This window comes from Phyllostomus discolor, chromosome 3 (assembly GCF_004126475.2).
Source record: "Phyllostomus discolor isolate MPI-MPIP mPhyDis1 chromosome 3, mPhyDis1.pri.v3, whole genome shotgun sequence".
NCBI lineage: Eukaryota > Metazoa > Chordata > Mammalia > Chiroptera > Phyllostomidae > Phyllostomus > Phyllostomus discolor.
Window position 1 is genome coordinate 132,356,161 of NC_040905.2, and position 6,000 is coordinate 132,362,160.

Genomic DNA, 6,000 nt, shown 5'->3' on the forward strand with positions numbered 1-6,000 from the left:
TTATAATTTACTTTTCAAAAATTAAGAAAAACAATTAGAGAAAGCAAATATGGCAAAAGGTTAAGAATCATTAAACCTATATAGTATGTGTATATGATACTCATTTTACTATTCGTGCTATTCAAAGTGTTTGAATTTATTTTAATACACAGTAACAGAACTGGGGTGGGGTGGGATGGAGGCAGATTAGGGTGTTTACTGCCAAGGGATACTAATCAAGCTGCCAAGAGAAGTAAAGGTACACATAAGAATCTCTTTCACAGTTGTGAAAAAGCTCGAAACCAGAAAATTGAGCCAGCGTTAACATAAAAGAGTAACATCTGTGACCAGCAGGATTGGGGTGAAGGAGGAGGCAATAATCTAGCTGTTCAAATACATGAAAATCATACAAAGTCTGTCCCGGCAAAGTCCTACCATTGTTAAAGGTCTGCACAGCATTGATGGAACCTGGTGGCCAAGGTAGTGGACTGGAATGTACATGCCTGAACAATGACGATTTCACTGTACTAGTCACTGGGGGTGGTAGATGCCATTGAGTGAGCATATGTACTGAGTGCCTACCGCATTCAAAATGAGTGAGCAGAGCAACAAATTTGCATCACATTTTGCGTTAAGTTTAAGCATTCCTCTTCAGAAATTATTGGAATGATTCAGGAGGCTATAACTGTGAGCAACTGGTGATTGACCCCTTCATCACAACAGGCCCACACATTGATCACGTCTTGTGCAGAGTTTTTTGGCAAAACATCAAATCGCCCAGGTGACTCAGAACCCCCCTACAGCCCAGATTTGGTGCCTTGCAACTTCTGGCTTTTCCCAAAACTAAAATCACCTTTGAAAGGGAAGAGAATTCAGACCATGGATGAGATTCAGCAAAATAAGACAGGGCAGCTGATGCCAATTGGGAGAACTGTGTGAGGTCCCAAGGTGCCTTCTTTGAAGGGGACTGAGGCTACATTATCTTACGAGGCTTCATTTTATAAAACATTGCACAATATTTATTGTATTTTATATCTTCTTCAATAAATGTCTCTGCTTTTCTTATTACATGGCTGGATACCTTCTGGACAAACCTCATACAACCCCAACTAAGAAAATGATTATTGTATCAATTTTTCATTTCCATAAGTAAACCTAAATTGAAACTTAATGTGTGCCTACTATGGATACAATAACATAATTTTTTATTTCCAGTAGATTTTTTTAGAGCAGTTTTAGGTTTACAGAGTAATTCAGCAGGGAGCACAAAGAGTTTCCATATACCCCCTCTCATTATCCCCAAAACAGTTTCTCCTATCACTAACATCTTACATTAGTATGGTATATTTTTGTACAATTAATGAATTATTGCTAACTAAATACCATAGTTTACATTAGCAATCACTTTTTGTGTTGTACAGTTTTATGGGTTTTACAAAATACATAATGTCATCTGCTGTACTATCTAGCATTACATTCAATACAGAACAGTTTCACACCCCTAAAATTTTCCTATACTCTTAGTAGGCACTCATCTTACTGTCTCAATAATCTTACCCTTTCCAGAATGTCATAGTTAGAATAATATAGTAAGTGACCTTTTTAGACTGGCTTCTTTCACTTGAATATGCATCTAAATTTTCTCCATATATTTTCTTGGCTTGATAGCTCATTTTTTATCGATGAATAATATTCCATTGTATGGATATACTCAATTTGTTTATTCAGTCACCTATTAAAGGACATCTTGGTTGCTTCCAAGTGTTTGAAACTAAGAATAAAACAGCTATATTTCATGCAGGCTTTTTGTGTGAACATAAGTTTTCAAATCAGTAGAGTCAATACCAAAAAGTGCAATTGCTGGATCATATAGTGGAGATTAGGTTTCCCTTTATAAGAAACTCTGTCTTCCAAAAGTGGATGTAGTGTTTTACCGTCTCACCACAGGGAAACGGGGTTCTCTTGCTGCATATCCTCACCACATAAAGTGTTGCCACTGTTTTGCATTTTGGCCATTCTAAAAGGTGTGTACTGGTATCTCATAGTTCGCAATTCTGTAGTAACATCTTATGCTGCCCTTCTTTTCATATGCCTATTTGCCATAAGTAGTTGTATACCTACTTTTAGGAGGTATCTTTCTGTTCAATTCTTTCACCCATTTGTATTGGGTTCTTCAATTTCTTATTGTTGAGTTTTAAGAATTTTTTCCATATTTTGGATGAAATTCCTTTACCAGAGATGTCATCTGCAAATAGTTTCTCTCAGTATGTGATTGTCTTTTTGTTCTCTTCATATTCTTTTTTTCAGCATTTTTTAGCATTTTTATTGTTGTTCAAGTACAGTTGTCTCCATTTTTACCTCATCGTCCCCCCCCCCGCCCCACCCATCCCCACCTCCCACCCTCGAACCTACCCCCTTTGGCTTTGTCCATGTGTCCTTTATACATGTTCCTTGATGACCCTCCCTCTATTATCCTTGATTAGCCCTCTCCCCCTCCTCTCTCTTGCACAGAGCAAAACTTTTTATTTTTACTAAAATCAAATTGATCAATTTGTTCATTCATGAATTACACTTTTGATGTTATCTAAAAATTCAGTGACAAATTCATGGTCACCTAGATTTTCTTCTATGTTATCTTCAAGAAGTTTTATACTTTTGCATTTTATTTCTAAGTTTATTGTGATACATTTTGAGTTAATATTTGTAAGATATGTAAGGTCTGTGTCTATGTTTATGTATTTGCTTTAATATTTTTAACTCAAGAAAATGCCTTAAACTATCATCAAATATTCCCACTTCTCAGCAGAATATAAATGCAGTGACTATTTTACAATTATTTCATGATTTTCCTTTGCTATATATTTCTATTTCTATTGGAATTGTAAGAACATATCCAAAATAGCCACACACTCTTCACTTAACATGTCATATTACAATATTTTTGTATATCTGTGTATTCAAACATTTGGTAGTTTATAATTGAACAGAGATGTAATCTTACTGCATATCAATTATATTCTCTTGAGATAATATATTCAACGTGCTGAGCATTGTCCCTGTTACTAAATATTACAAATATAAACATACAAAAACTTATTTCCCCTTGCATTTCATCTTGCTACATAGCACAGTAAAATAATTTTCTCAGAAATAATTATTGTAGTTCTGGCCTGTCTCAGTAAATGCAGCAAAGTTATTTAAATTTTCTGAATTACATTTTCCATATTTGGTTGGTGAAGAAACTGGTCTAGGTGATACTGAAAGACTGACAGTCTGTTATTCCAGCCAGTCTAATCTTGGCTTTTATATTTTTACAGCCAATATCCAGGAACAGCTATTATCCTAACCTCTTACTGAAATCCTGTTTTTATTTTCAGCAAGACTATTTACTTTGATTAGTGACAAAAAGATGTCATCTGGGAAAGAGCTTAAGATATTCTGTGGAAGAGCAGTGCAATAAACCTGCTTCAAACATTTATACATTTTCCTTTTTGGAAAAATCAATAAGAATTTTGCATCACTATACACCCCCTACCCAAAATCATACAAGCTATAGGCCTTATTTTCTCCTAAAATCTATAAAAACCTAAGCCAGAGCATTGTCCATAAGAAGAAGGAGAAACTTTTTCCAAACAGGAAATTGTGTTTGACAATGACCAAATAGTAGGTGTAGGTCATATATGCCTTTCCTAGGACATTCTAACTTTCAAAATTATGTTATTTTTCTGTAAACAAGTGTTTCCTAATGGAAATGGCCACAAAACACAAATACATAGGTGCCACACATATTTGAAAATCTCATGTTTCCAAAAGGAGGAGAGAATAATTTAATTTTGAACTACTGTATATCTGAGCAATGAAAGTATACATCACAAACCACCCATTTAAGTGTAATGTGCTTATAGGAGTGTTTTCCTCTGCTTAATCCTAGAGTCTTTTTGCTTTTCTTTATTGTACATACATTTCGAGCCAGGTTACTTATTTGTCTAAAAGAACAAATTTGAAACTCATTGTGACCACATAATAATGTGTTATTTTTTCTGTCACAATCTTGTAATTCTGTCAAACCTAACAATTTAACCTTGTTAAAGTAAATTGTAAGGTTTGTGTGTAAAAGTAAAGTGTGTGTTTATCAACATAACTTGGCACTTTGTAAAAAATAAAATATTTATGTGAATAAAAATGAGTAAGTGGATAACTGAAATGGAATAAAGTAACATTTGCATGGATTGAATGAATGAATGAAAATGTAACTTCCTGAATAAGCAGGCACGGGAAAACTACAAAAATAGAGTTAAAATAGAAATAAATCTATAAAGTATGAAGTAAAAATCATAGTACCATGGTCTACTGACATGGATTCTGTAGAACATTTTCTAAAACAATGTAACTTGAATGTGTGGCTTAGGGACATAATTCACTAAGAAACTAAAATTGATTACCATGGGAAGATTTGAAAAATAGTCACTTGCGTAACAATTTACACAACAAGAGTATTATGAGTAAGAAGTTTGTGATAAGTGACAGCATGAACAATAAAAGAAACACTGAAATAATGCATGATTTTTACTCTACTTGTGCAATACAGAAGCAGCTTCATAAAAGAAAATTTACTCACTTTGTGGTTGTTAGAATATTATCTCAGTATGGAAGAGATGCACACAAGATATTTGTAGCGATCTGTAGACATATATACAATTATGAGTTTTTATCAAAACTATAAATACAGATATATAGACTAACAGAGACATAAATAAGATACACCAATCTTATTAAGCCTTCTATTTTGAAAAAGCAGGAATGTTAAAGTAATTTCTCAGCAATATAGTACCTACATTTTGTTTCCAAATATATGTGTGCCTACACAACTATTTTTATTTAATTTTTAATTTTTTTATTGTATAGTTTCCATTACCATTTATTCCCACTATACCCTCCTCTCCCCCTCAACCACCACATTGTTGTCCATGTCCCCAAGTCCTTTTTCCTTTTGGCTCAATCCCTCTACAATTATTTTCAATGTTAAATACCAATTTTCAAAAAAAAATGATTTGACTTACCAAAAATTCACAACTGTGCAACAGCATATTTATTACACAAATAAGGGTACATATTCATTAAACATATTTTTATTCTCCATGTAAGTGTATATAATTAAAAGTTTCCAAAAATGGATGCTTTCATGCACTTAAATATTAGTCTAAGACTGTCACATTTATTGAACTGATCAGAGAAAATTAAGTTTCCTTTTTGTTTCAGAAGATTAGGTAAAGCTTCTATTAGCCACTCCACAAATACAGTACAACAGTAAATAATGGCATAATTTTGAATTATAAGTTTTAAAATCATAATACACATCTTCAATTATATAAATTACTCTTGCTTTATTATGATCATGTGTATAAAGAGAAGATATATAGACACAAAAACTTGCCCTGACCAGTATGGCTCAGTTGGTTTGGTGTCATCCCACAGGGCAAAATGTCGCCAGTTTAATTCCCATTCAGGGCACATGCCTGAGTTGAGGGTTCACTCCCCAATCCAGGAGCGTAGAAGAGGCAACCAATTGATGTTTCTCTCTCACATCAGTGTTTCTCTCCCTCTCTTTCTCCTTCCCTTCCCATCTCTAAAAATAAGTAAACAAAATCTTTTTAAAAAGTTATTAACATAGCCGTCATACTGTAATATACAGAAAATGGTTTCATGGTCACTTCCACCTACTTACATGGATGTAAATAAAGCACTGAAAAATTCCCTTTGTGCATATGGTCTCAATATTGCTAATAGTGACCTGTAAAAAAACATCATCCATCAGAAAGGGGGAAAATAAAATAAATTCATCAATATTTTCAATTAGTGGTAAAATATCTAAATTGTGAATTACTAGTAACTAATAATACATACTACCTACTAAGAGAATTCCTGAACATAACTTAAAACATGAAACTCAATTTTTACTAATGTACATGAAATTAGATTTCATTGTCTAGAAGAAGAAATAACATATTTTTATGAAACTTT